Source organism: Bombina bombina, chromosome 2 (genome assembly GCF_027579735.1).
Source record: "Bombina bombina isolate aBomBom1 chromosome 2, aBomBom1.pri, whole genome shotgun sequence".
NCBI classification, from domain to species: domain Eukaryota; kingdom Metazoa; phylum Chordata; class Amphibia; order Anura; family Bombinatoridae; genus Bombina; species Bombina bombina.
In genome coordinates, this window is record NC_069500.1 from 1,198,097,457 (window position 1) to 1,198,114,910 (window position 17,454).

A 17,454-nucleotide genomic window follows, 5' to 3' on the forward strand; every position below is an offset into this window, starting at 1 on the left:
TAGCCAAAGACAGCTGCTCAAATAATGGCCCTGAGAGAGTCCGGTGCGCCTCGCACCGCAATAGATGGTCCACCAATGCGGGCCCCACAGTTACAGTGAGCTCAAATGTTCTTTTATGCCCAGCGGGGAAAAAAAACAGACATACAGGGATACGATACCTCGCCACAGATGTTGAGCACTTCGGCTTGTATTCTGCTCACTTAACTCACTTAATCTTCCCAGGCTGTGAACTGCAGGGGCGGGGGGCCCCTTGCTGCGAACAGGCAAGAAGTCACTCCACGGCGTGGCAGCCCATCCTCCGCCGGGAGCAATGTAGACAGCGGTCGGGTCGACCGCCTCAGACCCGGTTCCTCCAAACGTATGTGGGCTCCAGGTAAAAAGGGTTTCTGATTGTGTAGTAACCAGGACCGGTGGGCGGTGATACCTGCAGCACCTTCTGTAAGAGAGATATTATCTGCCCGTCCAGGGGGCCCAAGCTTCTCCGGAGAACTCAGCACTGCTTCACTCTCAACCAGGGAGAGGGGCACTGCCGCCTATGGTGCCGGGATCTCCAGGTGGATTCAGGAAGCTTGTCGCTATCAGCGTGCTCGTCGACACCTGCCTGAGAACATGGAAACTGCCGCTTATTGTAGCGTACACTCAACCAGGCAAGTGATAAGTCGCGGTTCTACTCAGAAGGCTCCGGCGTGCAGGTTGCTTGCCCAGAGAGCTGCGCTTGTATCGGTAAGTCCAGGTGTCTCTAAGCCGGCAAGTTTGAATGGTCGTTGCAGTAGCGTGGCAAGCTAATAGCCGTTAGTATTGAGTCTTAGGCAACTTTAAAGTTTTATCCGAGAGCTGCTACTCACAGCACCTGAGAACATGGAAACTGCCGCTTATCGTAGTGTACACTCAACCAGGTAAGTGATAAGTCGCGGTTCTGCTCAGAAGGCTCTGGCGTGCAGGTTGCTTGCCCAGAGAGCTGCGCTTGTATAGGTAAGTTCAGGTGTCTCTAAGCCGGCAAGTTTAAATGGTCGTTGCAATAGCGTGGCAAGCTGATAGCCGTTAGTATTGAGTCTTAGGCAACTTTAAAGTTTTATCTGAGAGCTGCTACTCACAGCACCTGAGAGCCCGTGCAAAGATGGTGTGCACCAGCCACCGTGCATTCTTGGGCTGCAATTCTAACTTCCCATGCAGGATCGAAATCCTAATACCCAAGCCTGTGTATGGCCAAGGGAAACAAAAGCATATGTTGGGGATGGATCAGGCCTCACACAGAGGCGCGGAGCTTCAATGGCACCTGCAGCTACCTGCAGCTACCTGCATGCCCCGCCTCCAACAGGAAGTCCAAAACTGTACTTACTATTTTATGAGTCCAATTTGTATGTGAACTGGAAGTTTATTAATTAAATCTGTTTTATTATAACTCTGAATTATACATTCACAGGTTTGTAAATTAAACCTGCTTCTCACTACACCACCATCTTCTGACACCTTGCCCATCTGAGGTAAAGTCAATGTTTGGATCAGCACTCCAGGGTCATCCCCATCCAAATATAACACTGCAGGGTTTGCAGAGAGTAGGTGCTCAAACCTTCAAAGACTACACCACCTTCTTCTGACACCTTGCCCATCTGAGGTAAAGTCAATGTTTGGATCAGCACTCCAGGGTCATCCCCATCCAAATATAACACTGCAGGGTTTGCAGAGAGTAGGTGCTCAAACCTTCAAAGACCCCCCTCCAAGGTCTAAGGGAATCGATAGAACAAAAAGAAAAGAAGGTAGCACTCTTATAGCAGGAAACACCTTTTATTAGAGCAACGTTTCGAGGCTACTTGCCTCTTTCTCAAGCTTACATATACTGAATTGTGAACAGGACTTAATTCACAAGGCAATTAGTGAAGGGCCAATCCCCAGGCTCACAAGGGGCGTGTGCAACAAAATGACATCACACAGCAACTTAGTTACAAAAATATAAATTATTAACCCATTAGAGACTTACTGGAAGATTGGTCCAACAACTATATACCTTGCCCATCTGAGGCGCTTTGAACATCACATATTACATTTACGCTGCTTTTTGGCAGGTGTTAGACTTTTTCTCAGCCGGCTTTTCCCATTGATTCCTATGGGGAAATCGTGCACGAGCACGTACGACCAGCTCACCGCTGACTTAAGCAGCGCTGGTATTGGAGTGCGGTAAGGAGCACAATTTTGCTCTACGCTCACTTCTTGCCTTTTAACGCTGGGTTTGTAAAAACCCGTAATACCAGCACTGCAGGTAAGTGAGCGGTGAGAAAAAACTGCTTGTTAGCACCGCATAGCTTCTAACGCAAAACTCGTAATCTGGCCGTATGTTTTCATCAGTGCCAGATGCTCCCTGTCACATTCTCTTTCCTCTCTGAGATTCTCTACTCCAAAAAGAGAAATTACTTTCAATGGGAGGTGTTTATCAATTAGTTGACACTTCTAGGATCAGCCACATTTTAGAGAATTGAGTGAGGTCTGCCCAGTCAAGTTCTGGTGTGATATTCCACTACATGCTGATGAATATTAGAGAATCAGGCTCTAACTCTCTAAGGTTTGATAAAAGTTAGATAAATAATAAGATGAGACACAATCTTGGATAAAAAAAACATGGAATACTTTGAATAAACAAACATTAAAACTTAATGGGCTAAATTACACTAGAATTAAGATTTTTGCACTAGTCGGGTTACGCTGGTATTACAAGTTTTAAAAAAAACATATATTTTGCATTAGCTTTAACCCGACTAGTACAAAAATAGGAAGTTACAATTCCATGTGCACCTATACGTATTCCCCCGTAAACGTCAATGGAGAAGAAAAAGTTGAAAAAAACACCCAACTCTCACGCAAACACTCTCACTTATTCTGATTAGCGTTAACCAGACATGAAAATATGAATATGTCATATTCCAATGTTCTTTAACATGTTTGTTTGTAATATGCGCATACCCGATCCCATGCTGTAATATGCACATACCAGAACGCATACTGTACACTCAACCAGGCAAGTGATAAGTCGCGGTTCTACTCAGAAGGCTCCGGCGTGCAGGTTGCTTGCCCAGAGAGCTGCACTTGTATCGGTAAGTCCAGGTGTCTCTAAGCCGGCAAGTTTGAATGGTCGTTGCAGTAGCGTGGCAAGCTAATAGCCGTTAGTATTGAGTCTTAGGCAACTTTAAAGCTTTAAAGTTTTATCCGAGAGCTGCTACTCACAGCACCTGAGAACATGGAAACTGCCGCTTATCGTAGTGTTCACTCAACCAGGTAAGTGATAAGTCGCGGTTCTGCTCAGAAGGCTCTGGCGTGCAGGTTGCTTGCCCAGAGAGCTGCGCTTGTATAGGTAAGTTCAGGTGTCTCTAAGCCGGCAAGTTTAAATGGTCGTTGCAATAGCGTGGCAAGCTGATAGCCGTTAGTATTGAGTCTTAGGCAACTTTAAAGTTTTATCTGAGAGCTGCTACTCACAGCACCTGAGAGCCCGTGCAAAGATGGTGTGCACCAGCCACCGTGCATTCTTGGGCTGCAATTCTAACTTCCCATGCAGGATCGAAATCCTAATACCCAAGCCTGTGTATGGCCAAGGGAAACAAAAGCATATGTTGGGGATGGATCAGGCCTCACATAGAGGCGCGGAGCTTCAATGGCACCTGCAGCTACCTGCAGCTACCTGCATGCCCCGCCTCCAACAGGAAGTCCAAAACTGTACTTACTATTTTATGAGTCCAATTTGTATGTGAACTGGAAGTTTATTAATTAAATCTGTTTTATTATAACTCTGAATTATACATTCACAGGTTTGTAAATTAAACCTGCTTCTCACTACACCACCATCTTCTGACACCTTGCCCATCTGAGGTAAAGTCAATGTTTGGATCAGCACTCCAGGGTCATCCCCATCCAAATATAACACTGCAGGGTTTGCAGAGAGTAGGTGCTCAAACCTTCAAAGACTACACCACCTTCTTCTGACACCTTGCCCATCTGAGGTAAAGTCAATGTTTGGATCAGCACTCCAGGGTCATCCCCATCCAAATATAACACTGCAGGGTTTGCAGAGAGTAGGTGCTCAAACCTTCAAAGACCCCCCTCCAAGGTCTAAGGGAATCGATAGAACAAAAAGAAAAGAAGGTAGCACTCTTATAGCAGGAAACACCTTTTATTAGAGCAACGTGTCAGCCGCTCTGGAATCAATCCGGGATGTAACCCAACTGCTAGCGTGAATTGAAAGCACACGCTAGCACACTGAGAAATATCCAGGACGTGACCCACTCAGGAAGCAGATTAGAAGATAACAAAAATGAATATTGTTCCAGAATGCAGGAAAGCCACAAAGGATAAAACGTCCCTTTAAGTAGTACAAAGAACAAAAAGGAAATGCTCTTACTTGAAGCTTCTGAAAAAGGTCCTCTTTAGCAGGCTTGTAAAACAAAGGAAAAGTTCTCTTTTGCAGTTTGTAAAAGTAAAAGTTCCTTTTAAGCAGGTGTATAACAAACAGAAAGGTAAAGTTCTCTTTTGCAGCTTGTAAAAGTAAATGTCCCTTTTAAGCAGGTGTATAACAAACAGAAAGGCAAAGTTCTCTTTTGCAGCTTGTAAAAGTAAATGTCCCCTTTTTAACAGGTTTAGAACAAACAGAAAAGCACAGTTTCTTGTACAGCTTGTAAAAGTATAATGTCCCTTTAAGCAGGATTTGTTTATCAAAGAAAAGGTTTAAAGGTAAAGGCAAAAGCAAGGTCAGGCAGGCAGAAGTCGGCATCCAAATATCAGCAAAAGGTATAGGCAAAAGACAAGGTCAGGCAAGCAGAAGTCGGCATCCAAGTATCAGCAAAAGGGTAAAAGCTACAGGCAAGGTCAGGCAGGCAGAAGTCAATATCCAAATATCAGCAAGTAGGGATTAGGCAAGAGGCTTGGTCAGGCAGGCAGAAGTCGGTACACAAAAGAACAAAATTGATACGGTACTCACAATCCAGGGAAACAAACAAACGGGCCCAGATTCAGATCTCCCGCCGTGATTTAAAGGGCAGGAGCGTAACCGTCATCAGAGGGGTGTGAGAGAAAGCGTCATGTTGCTAAGCAACATGACGTCAGACACACAGAGAAGTTCCGGGAGCCGCGGCGACACGGCGATGAACGGAAGCAATCATGACAGCACCCCCTCCTCAAGGACCCCTCCGGGGGACAGGACCAGGTCTATCAGGATGAGTCTTGTGGAAGGTCTTGACCAAAATAGGAGCATTTACTTGATGAGCAGGTTCCCAAGAACGTTCCGTGACTGGATAACCCTTCCAATGAATGAGATAATACAATTTCTTGCCCCGCAACTTGGAATCTAGAATATGGCTGATCTCAAACTCAGGATGTCCATGCACCAATAACGGTGGAGGTTTAGAAAAAGGCTTAGAATACCTGTTAATCATCACAGGTTTTAAAAGAGAAACATGGAATACCGGATGGACTTTGAGAGACTTGGGTAAAGCTACCCGATAAGCAGTGGAACACACCTGACCCAGTATTCGGAAAGGACCCACATATTGTGGTCCCAATTTGTTAGAAGGTTGTTTCAGGCGAAGAAATCGAGAGGAAATCCAAACTTTATCACCAGGGCGATATTTAGGAGCCTTCTTCCGTCGAAGATCCGAAAAGAACTTGTAACGTCTAGAAGTTACAGAAAGAATACGATGTATCTTCTGCCAATGTCGAGTTAATCTTCGGGCTGTAAGATCAGAAGCAGGATTCACTGTGGAGGAAGTATGCAAAGGGAATGTCCTAGGCTGATATCCGTAAGCTGCATGAAAAGGAGAAGTCTGAAGGGAGGAATTGTACCGGGCATTATGAGCCAATTCAGCCAAAGGAAGGTAAGAAGTCCAGTTAGAGTGATAATGATCCACATAATGTCTAAGATATGTTTCAAGACACTGGTTTACTCTTTCAGTCTGACCATTCGATTGTGGGTGGTGAGAAGTAGAGAGAGATATAGTAGTACCAAAATGTTTACAAAGTGACCTCCAAAATCGAGAAACGAATTGTACCCCTCTATCTGAAACAATATCTAAAGGAAATCCATGGATTCTTACAATATGTAGAATAAAAAGTTCAGAGAGTCTTTTGGCAGATGGTAATCCTGGCAAGGGTACAAAATGAGCCGTCTTAGTGAACCTGTCGACCACCACCCAGATAGTATTGTTCCCAGTGGACAAGGGAAGATCGGTAATAAAGTCCATGGATACATGAGTCCAAGGCTGGTGAGGTATAGGCAATGGTTGGAGTAATCCTGAAGGAAGTTGGCGTGGAGTTTTGTTCATGGCACATTGTGTGCATACTGAGACGTAATCCTTCACATCTTGAGAGAGTGTAGGCCACCAGACATGTTGTTTGAGGTTTCGAGTGGTAATACTGATGCCAGGATGTCCAGAAAGGGGACTATCATGAGCCCAAAATAAAATCTTGGAACGAAGGCGTTCAGGAACAAAGAGTAAACCATCGGGAGGTTTACAGGACAAAGGAAGATGCTCTTGAGCGGACTGTAATTCTTGTAACCAAGAAGTTGTTAACTGGGCAATGACTTCATGAGGTTGGAGAATGGTACCAGACTCAGGAACTGGGGTATCTTGAAATTGTCTGGAAAGTGCGTCTGCTTTAATATTTTTTGAACCAGGTATGTAAGACAAATTATAGTGAAACCGAGAGAAGAATAATGACCAGCGTGCTTGCCTGGAATTTAATCGTTTGGCTGTTTGGAGATACAGAAGGTTCTTATGATCAGTAAGTATAGTAAATGGCAAAGAAGTACCTTCCAGCCAATGTCTCCATTCATCCAATGCCATTTTGATGGCAAGCAACTCTTTATTCCCTACGTCATAGTTAAATTCGGAAGGAGTGAATTTTTTAGAGAAAAAAGCAACAGGATGAATCCTTCCAGTCTCTGGTATTCGTTGAGACAGAACAGCTCCAGCAGCAACAGAGGAAGCATCCACCTCCAGAATAAATTGAAACTCAGGATTTGGATGACGAAGGATAGGAGCTGAGGAAAAAGCTTCTTTGAGAGATTCAAAAGCTTCTATAGCCTCAGACGGCCATACTTTACAGTTTTGTCCTTTTCTTGTGAGAGAAGTAAGAGGAGAAGTAATAGTAGCAAAATTCTTGATGAACTTTCTGTAATAATTGGCGAAGCCTAGGAAACGTTGTAAAGCCTTCAAAGAATCAGGTCTAGGCCAATCCAAAATGGCAGAAAGTTTAGTAGGGTCCATTTCGAATCCAGATGCCGATATTACATAACCCAGAAAGGGTATGGATTTTTGATGGAAAGAACATTTCTCCAGTTTAGCAAACAGATGGAATTCTCTTAGACGTTGAAGTACTTTCTTGACGTGGTGCACATGATCTTGGTGGTTCTGAGAAAAAATTAAGATGTCGTCCAGGTATATGATAACAAAAATATTCAAAAAATCACGAAAGATCTCGTTTACAAAATGCTGGAAAACCGCCGGAGCATTGCATAGCCCGAAGGGCATGACCAAATATTCATAATGCCCAAATCGAGTGTTAAAGGCAGTCTTCCACTCATCTCCTTTGCGTATACGGATCAAGTTGTATGCACCACGTAGGTCGAGTTTGGTGAAAATGGTGGCTCCCTGAAGATAAGTAAAAAGTTCAGGAATAAGGGGCAGAGGATAACTGTTCTTGATGGTAATCTGATTCAATCCACGATAATCAATACAGGGTCTTAATCCGCCATCCTTTTTTCCCACAAAAAAGAAACCAGCCCCTACAGGGGAAGAGGAGGGTCGAATAAATCCTCTAGCCAGATTGTCTTTTATATATTCTTCCAGAGCCATGTTTTCTGGTTTAGAAAGTGGATATGTCTTGCCTCGAGGATAGGCAGCCCCAGGAAGGAGATCAATGGGACAATCAAAAGGGCGATGAGGAGGAAGACGTTCAGCTTCTTTTTTGGAGAAGACATCCACAAAGTCATGGTAATGCATAGGTAAGGATTCCGGAGTTTCAACTGTGAGAGCAATAGTGAGTGGTAACTTAGTAATCTTTTGAAGACATTTAGTCTGGCATGTAGATCCCCAGGAAGTGAGTTCACCGAAAGTCCAAGAAAAAATGGGATTGTGAATCTGGAGCCAGGGTAATCCCAAGATAATGGGAAATTGCGGAGTGGGAATGACATCGAAACAAATTGTCTCAGAATGAAGTATTCCTACGGTGAGGAGTAAGGGTTGAGTAGAAAACTGAATGTATCCAGAACCCAAAGGATCTCCACTGACCGTAGAGACTGAAATGGAATACTCCTTCTTTAGTAAGGGTATAGAATGAGTAGAAACAAATGTAGAGTCAATGAACACACCTCCAGCACCAGAATCAATTAGAGCTTGGGTATAGATCTTCTTATGTCCAATTAGAAGAGTTACTGGAACAAAGAGTTTCTTGTATAGGGAATGACCACTATTTTGGCTTAACTCAGTTCCCTGGACTAGAGTTAAGCCCTGGCTTTTACTGGCCTAGTAGGACAATCCCTTAATAAATGCCCTTTAAGGCCACAGTACAGACATAAGCCAAGAGTCCGTCTTCTCAAGCGTTCAGTCTCAGTTAATTTTATACTTCCTACTTCCATGGGTTCAGCCTGATCAGTAGTAGGAGAGGCTGGAGTGACTGGATTAGAAAAACGAGGAGCTAAACGAAAAGGAGTTCGAGTTGAAGTCCTCTGTGTTCTATCCTTTTCTTGTTGGCGTTCACGAAACCTGGCGTTGAGACTGATACAGAGATTTATTAAGGCTTCTAAGGACTCTGGAAGTTCACGATACACCAATTCATCCTTGAGACGCTCAGAAAGTCCTTTACGGAAAGCGGCTCTGAGTGCTCCCTGATTCCAAGTGGTTTCAGAGGCAAGGGTGCGGAACTCAATTGCATATTGAGAGACTGGTTGATTTCCTTGACGTAAATCCAGGAGAGTAGCTTCAGCAGCGGATGACCTTCCAGGTTTATCGAATACGTTTGAGAATGTAGATAGAAATGTATCAACATCCAACAGTATAGGATCATTCTTTTCTAGCAAAGGTGACACCCAAGCCAAGGCTTTTCCTTTCATTAAGGAAATAAGAAACGTGATTCTAGAAGAGGCAGTAGCAAAGAGAGTAGGGCTATTTCGGAAATGAAGACGGCATTGATTCAGAAAGCCTCTACATTCTTCAGGATTCCCATCATATTTATCCGGAAGAGGTATCCTGGGACTTAGTTGTACCTGAGACTGATTGTTAGGAATCGGAGGAGGTAATGCCTCAATCGGATTTGGATTGGGATTAGGATTGGGAGGTGCGGTAGCAACCAAATTTTGTAATAGAGCAGTAATTTGATCAAGTTTAGTGTCCAGAGACTGCAAGTGAGTGGCATGAGAACCCAAGAGCTGTCCCTGGTGAGCCACGGCCATAGATAATTCAGTGGGGTCCATTTTTATGGCCCGTTTGTAATGTCAGCCGCTCTGGAATCAATCCGGGATGTAACCCAACTGCTAGCGTGAATTGAAAGCACACGCTAGCACACTGAGAAATATCCAGGACGTGACCCACTCAGGAAGCAGATTAGAAGATAACAAAAATGAATATTGTTCCAGAATGCAGGAAAGCCACAAAGGATAAAACGTCCCTTTAAGTAGTACAAAGAACAAAAAGGAAATGCTCTTACTTGAAGCTTCTGAAAAAGGTCCTCTTTAGCAGGCTTGTAAAACAAAGGAAAAGTTCTCTTTTGCAGTTTGTAAAAGTAAAAGTTCCTTTTAAGCAGGTGTATAACAAACAGAAAGGTAAAGTTCTCTTTTGCAGCTTGTAAAAGTAAATGTCCCTTTTAAGCAGGTGTATAACAAACAGAAAGGCAAAGTTCTCTTTTGCAGCTTGTAAAAGTAAATGTCCCCTTTTTAACAGGTTTAGAACAAACAGAAAAGCACAGTTTCTTGTACAGCTTGTAAAAGTATAATGTCCCTTTAAGCAGGATTTGTTTATCAAAGAAAAGGTTTAAAGGTAAAGGCAAAAGCAAGGTCAGGCAGGCAGAAGTCGGCATCCAAATATCAGCAAAAGGTATAGGCAAAAGACAAGGTCAGGCAAGCAGAAGTCGGCATCCAAGTATCAGCAAAAGGGTAAAAGCTACAGGCAAGGTCAGGCAGGCAGAAGTCAATATCCAAATATCAGCAAGTAGGGATTAGGCAAGAGGCTTGGTCAGGCAGGCAGAAGTCGGTACACAAAAGAACAAAATTGATACGGTACTCACAATCCAGGGAAACAAACAAACGGGCCCAGATTCAGATCTCCCGCCGTGATTTAAAGGGCAGGAGCGTAACCGTCATCAGAGGGGTGTGAGAGAAAGCGTCATGTTGCTAAGCAACATGACGTCAGACACACAGAGAAGTTCCGGGAGCCGCGGCGACACGGCGATGAACGGAAGCAATCATGACACAACGTTTCGAGGCTACTTGCCTCTTTCTCAAGCTTACATATACTGAATTGTGAACAGGACTTAATTCACAAGGCAATTAGTGAAGGGCCAATCCCCAGGCTCACAAGGGGCGTGTGCAACAAAATGACATCACACAGCAACTTAGTTACAAAAATATAAATTATTAACCCATTAGAGACTTACTGGAAGATTGGTCCAACAACTATATACCTTGCCCATCTGAGGCGCTTTGAACATCACATATTACATTTACGCTGCTTTTTGGCAGGTGTTAGACTTTTTCTCAGCCGGCTTTTCCCATTGATTCCTATGGGGAAATCGTGCACGAGCACGTACGACCAGCTCACCGCTGACTTAAGCAGCGCTGGTATTGGAGTGCGGTAAGGAGCACAATTTTGCTCTACGCTCACTTCTTGCCTTTTAACGCTGGGTTTGTAAAAACCCGTAATACCAGCACTGCAGGTAAGTGAGCGGTGAGAAAAAACTGCTTGTTAGCACCGCATAGCTTCTAACGCAAAACTCGTAATCTGGCCGTATGTTTTCATCAGTGCCAGATGCTCCCTGTCACATTCTCTTTCCTCTCTGAGATTCTCTACTCCAAAAAGAGAAATTACTTTCAATGGGAGGTGTTTATCAATTAGTTGACACTTCTAGGATCAGCCACATTTTAGAGAATTGAGTGAGGTCTGCCCAGTCAAGTTCTGGTGTGATATTCCACTACATGCTGATGAATATTAGAGAATCAGGCTCTAACTCTCTAAGGTTTGATAAAAGTTAGATAAATAATAAGATGAGACACAATCTTGGATAAAAAAAACATGGAATACTTTGAATAAACAAACATTAAAACTTAATGGGCTAAATTACACTAGAATTAAGATTTTTGCACTAGTCGGGTTACGCTGGTATTACAAGTTTTAAAAAAAACATATATTTTGCATTAGCTTTAACCCGACTAGTACAAAAATAGGAAGTTACAATTCCATGTGCACCTATACGTATTCCCCCGTAAACGTCAATGGAGAAGAAAAAGTTGAAAAAAACACCCAACTCTCACGCAAACACTCTCACTTATTCTGATTAGCGTTAACCAGACATGAAAATATGAATATGTCATATTCCAATGTTCTTTAACATGTTTGTTTGTAATATGCGCATACCCGATCCCATGCTGTAATATGCACATACCAGAACGCATACTGTAATTTGAGTAAACATGATCGCATACAGTAATATGCACATACCCAACATAAAATTTAAATATTGCATAAATATGCTTTAACATGTTTTCATCTACCTAACTGCAAAGGGCTCCAATGCACTCATATTTACAGTATCTCACAAAAGTGAGTACACCCCTCACATTTTTGTAAATATTTTATTATATCTTTTCATGTGACAACACTGAAGAAATGACACTTTGCTACAATGTAAAATAGTGAGTGTACAGCCTGTATAACAGTGTAAATGTGCTGTCCCCTCAAAATAACTCAACACACAGCCATTAATGTCTAAACCGTTGGCAACAAAAGTGAGTACACTCATAAGTGGAAATGTCCAAATTGGGCCCAAAGTGTCAATATTTTTTGTGGCCACCATTATTTTCGAGCACTGCCTTAACCCTCTTGGGCATGGAGTTCACCAGAGCTTCACATGTTGCCACTGGAGTCCTCTTCCACTCCTCCATGACGACATCACAGAGCTGGTGGATGTTAGAGACCTTGCGTTCCCCCACCTTCCGTTTGAGGATTCCCCACAGATGCTCAATAGGGTTTAGGTCTGGAGACATGTTTTACCATCACCTTTACCCTCAGCTTCTTAAGCAAGGCAGTGGTCATCTTGAAGGTGTGATTGGGGTCGTTATCATGTTGGAATACTGCCCTGCGGCCGAGTCTCCGAAGGGAGGGGATCATACTCTGCTTCAGTATGTCACAGTACATGTTGGGATTCATATATATATCTTTAACAATGTATAAGTATCTTACTCAATGTTTAAGCTCTTTGGTGTTTGTTTGTTTTTTAAGACCCGAGATCCCATAGCTATGAGCCGTTATAACTTTTGTGTGCAATATTTTTTTGAAATAATTTTTATTAGATGATGTTATTATGAGTGTAAGTGTACTTTGTAAAGTATTTTAGAAGTGTTTTATGTAACTTTTTAATCGCTATTTCTGCTCAACTTAAAAAGCAAACGATTGTGAAAACCCTTGTGAAATCATTTGCCTTCCACTTGTAATCTAGCCCTACATTATTGAATTTAAAACATTATGAGCTAGATTACAAGTAGAGTGCAAATGATTTTGTGAGGGTTTTTATGATCGTTTGCGGTCCATATTATCTGCGCTGATATTACAAGTTGAGCGAAATCGCGATTGCACTATAATTTACAATGGAATCATTACAGCCATTTTAGAGCTGTGGTTAACTGTTTGTTAAAAAGTTGCAAAAAAACCCTTCATTACAAAGTACAGTTACACTCATGATAAAACCATCTAATAAAAGTTATTTAGAAAAAATGTCGCACACAAAAGTTATAAGGGCTCAAAGATATGAGATGTTGTGTGTCCGAGAGAGAAAAAACCCGCCAAAGGGCTTTAACATTGAGAATCATACATATACATTGCTAAAGATATATACAGTCATAGCCAAAAATATTGGCACCCCTGCATTTCTTTCAGATAATCCACCACTTTGCCCAGAATTGTTCAATTACAAATGTTTAGGCATTCTCATGTTTATTTATTTTGCTTGTATTGCTATGACACAAAAAATCTGACACATTCCACACAAAGCTCTAAAAATGGACTGGACAAAATTATTGCCACCTTCTCAAAATTGTAAGAAATATTTACATTCCAAGTTTGTGATGCTCCTGTAATTTGTAATAAACGCATTTGTATCAATTAACAGGTGCTGACAATATGAAAATCACACCCACAACCAATTAAATGGTGAAAAATTGACTCAACCTTTCTCTTATGTGTCTCTGTGTGCCACACTGAGCATGGAGAAGTGAAAGAGTAAAAAATTATTGTCTGAGGATTTGAGCACAAAATTTTTGGAAAAGCATGGACAATCTCAAGGTTACAAGTCGATCTCCAGAGATCATAATGTTTATGTGTCCACTGTGCGCAAAATTGTCAAGAAGTTTACATCCCATGGCACTGTAGCTAATCTCCCTGGATGGGGACGAAAGAGAAAAATTGATCAACGATTGAAAAGAAGGATTGCTCGAATGGTGGATAAAGAACCTTGATTAACTTCCAGACAAATTCAAGCTGACCTTCAGGCACATGGTACAAATGTATTAGCTCGCACTATATGTCACCATCTGAATAAAAAGGGACGCTATGGTAGGAGACCAAGGAGGACCCCACTGCTGACACAGAAACATAAAAAAGCCAGATTGTAGTTTGCCAAAACATACCTGAGGAAGCCAAAATCCTTTTGGGAGAATGTGCTGTGGACAGAGGAAACAAAATTACAGCTTTTTGGTAAAGCCTATCTTTCTACTGTTTTCAGAAAAAGAAATGAGGCTTTTAAAGAAAAGAATACAGTCCCTACAGTCAAACATGGTGGAGTTTCACTGATGTTTTGGGGTTGCTTTGCTGCTTCAGGCACTGGATATCTTGACTGTGTGCATGGCATTATCTAATCTGAAGACTACCAAAGAATTATGTGGTGCAATGTTGGGCCCAGTGTCAGAAAGTTGGGTCTCCGTCGGAGGTCATGGGTCTTAAAGCAGGACAATGACTCAAAGCACCCAAAATGGTTTAAGACAAAGCACTGGAGAGTACTGAACTGTCCAGCAATAAGTCCAGATCTCCATCCCACAGAGCACCTGTGGAGAGATCTCAAAACAGCAGTTGGGTAAAGGAACCCTTCCAATCTGAGAGACCAGGAGCAGTTTGTTCAAAATTCCAGTAGAGAGGTGTAAGAAACTCATTGATAGTAGCAGGAAGCAATTGATTTCAGTTATTTTTCCAAAGGGTTTGCTACCAAATATTAAATTAAGGGTGCCAATAATTTTGTCCATGTTTCAGATTTGGCTTTTTTTCTCCACTGTATTTGTCATACCAGTACAAACAAAAGAAATAAACAGGAGAATGCCTAAACATTTGTAATTGCAACAATTTTCTGGGTGAATTGGTGCATTATTTGACAGAAATGCCAGGGTGCTAATATTTTTGGCCATAACTGTATATATATGCATGTATATATATGGGCTGGATTGGGAATAAAAAGCAGCCCTGGAAAATGTGGAGACCAGACCTATATTGTTGAGTCAGCAGAATGTGCACACCCCATTTTACTCAAAGGAGATTACTGGGACACTACTTCCTCCAATATAATTCAAAATTATATTATATTAGTTTGTATTAAAAAAAGTGGCAGATTGTTGTTATATAGGCACCCTAAAACCCTATTGCATGTATCAATCACCCCTTTAAATTGTAGCTTTCCAGCCCCAGCTGCTGCAGCCCACCGGGAAATCTCCTGGTATCTTGGTAGGCCAATCCAGCCTTGGTCAATATATTCGTACATATGTATTAATATTATATGTGTATATATGTACTTAAAGACATAGATACACATATAAACACATAAATACATATGTATACACACACACACACATATATATATATATATATATATATATATATATATATATATATATATATGCATTGGAGCCCTTTGCAGTTAGGTAGATGAAAACATGTTAAAGCATATTTATGCAATATTAATATTTTCATGTCGGGTATGTGCATATTACAGTAAACAATCATGTTTGCGCATATTATAGTATGCAATTGGGTATGCACATATTACAAACAAACATGTTAAAGAACTTTGGAATATGAAATATTTTCATGTCGGGTTAGCTCTAATGAGAATATGTGATAGTGTTTGCGTGACAGTGGGGCGTTTTCAACTTTTTCTTCTCCATTGACTTCTAGGGGGAATGCGTGAATGCGCACGTGATATTGTATGTTCTGATTTTTGCGCTACTCGGTTGCTGCAAACGCAAAATATTTTTTATTTTTAACTTGTAATACCAGTGCAACCCTACAAGCACAAACATTTTAAATCTAGCTCCGTTTTCGCTATAGCGAAAGTGCAAAATAATGCTCCACTTGTAATTTAGCCCTAAGGTTTCATAAAACACGGAAGGCAAGACACTATCACTACTACTACCACATTAAAATGAATGCAAATATTTGACATGACATAAGGCAACTGCAGGAGAAGTGTAGAGAGTTTCTCAACCTGTGGTACATATACCCCTGAGGGCACCTGGAGCCTAGCAAGGGGTACTCCATCCCTCATTATATTTTGCCCTGATGCAGCTAATGTAACTGTCAGGTTCCTTCCCTGCCGGGATGGCGAGTGTCCATCTCTGGTTGTTGGTGCCACACAGCTGTACAGGGATTGCTTGCTTATATTATTGTGCTGCACTCGTGTATAAGAGTTTCCAGGTCTAGCAATCTGGCAGGTGCTCTTTTTTTTCCATATTCGCTATCCACATGCATGTGCTTCTTGCCTTCCTAGTGGTCAGCATCATAGAATACTTTGCTTATGCACTTATAAAGGTAACCGTACACATTGCTCACTTGTTGTTAGTCATGCCGCTTGGCCTTTATAAGTAGCGCCAGTCTGTCTTTGCGTTGCTTGTTTATTTGGCCAGTTTCCAGCAACCTAGTGCTTATTGCTTGTTCTTAGTCTGTATGAACCGGGGCCTACTCAGACCTTGGATTGTTTAATGACTTTGCATTGCCAGCTACCTGCCCTGGCCTTGGATTTCTTTACGACTTTGTCTTGCCTGCTGCCTGCCCTGATCCCGGATTGTTTAACAACCTTGCCTTGCCTGCCACCTGCTCTTGCCCTGAATCTTGCATCTCTGGTCTCTTTTGTTTTCAAGTATACTTTTTTCACTGTCAATCCCTTTTAAGGAATCCGTCCACCTGATACCAACTAGCAGCCAGGAATAGAAAGGGTAAACTTGAACATGGTAGTGTCAGTGGCATTCCTGACCATAACCATTCAATGTATCACATAAACTGCTGAGTCTCAGTTCTACCCTGAAATACCCCTATCAGGGCAGATTGTAATTCCCTGTCTGGTTTTTTAGCTGCTCATTCACCTGTGCTCAGGTAGGGAAATCCTTAGCATCTTGATGGATATACTTGAGAAACACTGATATAAATTTGGGCATAGGGAAAGTGCCAGGTAAATTGTATTTCACTGTCAAAAGGTGCAATGGAGGCATGTGCCAGATATAGGGCCACATTGAAATATATCAAAATATGGCTTAGGACAAATGTGCCACATAAAGTGTTCTATACCTAAGTATTCCACAATAAATTGAGCCTGAGCTGTGTATGTGATTGAGTTAGATGCAGAAATGTGGTAATTTTAGTTCTCTTATTACAAATGACACCATAATGAAAAGTTATGGATTAGATTACAATTATTTTGTGCTCGCGTTCGAACATTAAAACTGCTCAAAGTAAGTTTTTTTGTCCAGAGATTCGAGATTGCATTACAAGTTGAAATTAAAAAGTTTGCTCTCTCACATTCACAAAGTCGTGGTAACAGAAAGATTTTGAAAAAGATTTTGAAAAGTTGCAAACACAAAATCGCATACCCCCATGGACTTCAATGTAGCCAAACATTCAATTATGGTAAAAGCACTCAAAAGTCTATAACTTCAATAAATGTTTTGAACATTGGGTAAATGTATTGAACATTAAGTCAATATAATAATGCCCAGGACTACCTCAAAATAATAAATAAAAAATGTATTGGGGGGGCGGAGCCAGGCACGAACAGAGAAAGTCGCATGTGAGAAGGGCTCCGTCTAGAAAGAGACTTTAAAAGCATAAATTAACATTGTTCCAGATATAAAAGTTTAAAATCTTATAAATTTAAGAACCCAGAATGGCATAGCCGACTTGCAGCATAAAACAAAACTCCGGCTACACCAGTAACTACCTCAACGGTAGGCCAGCA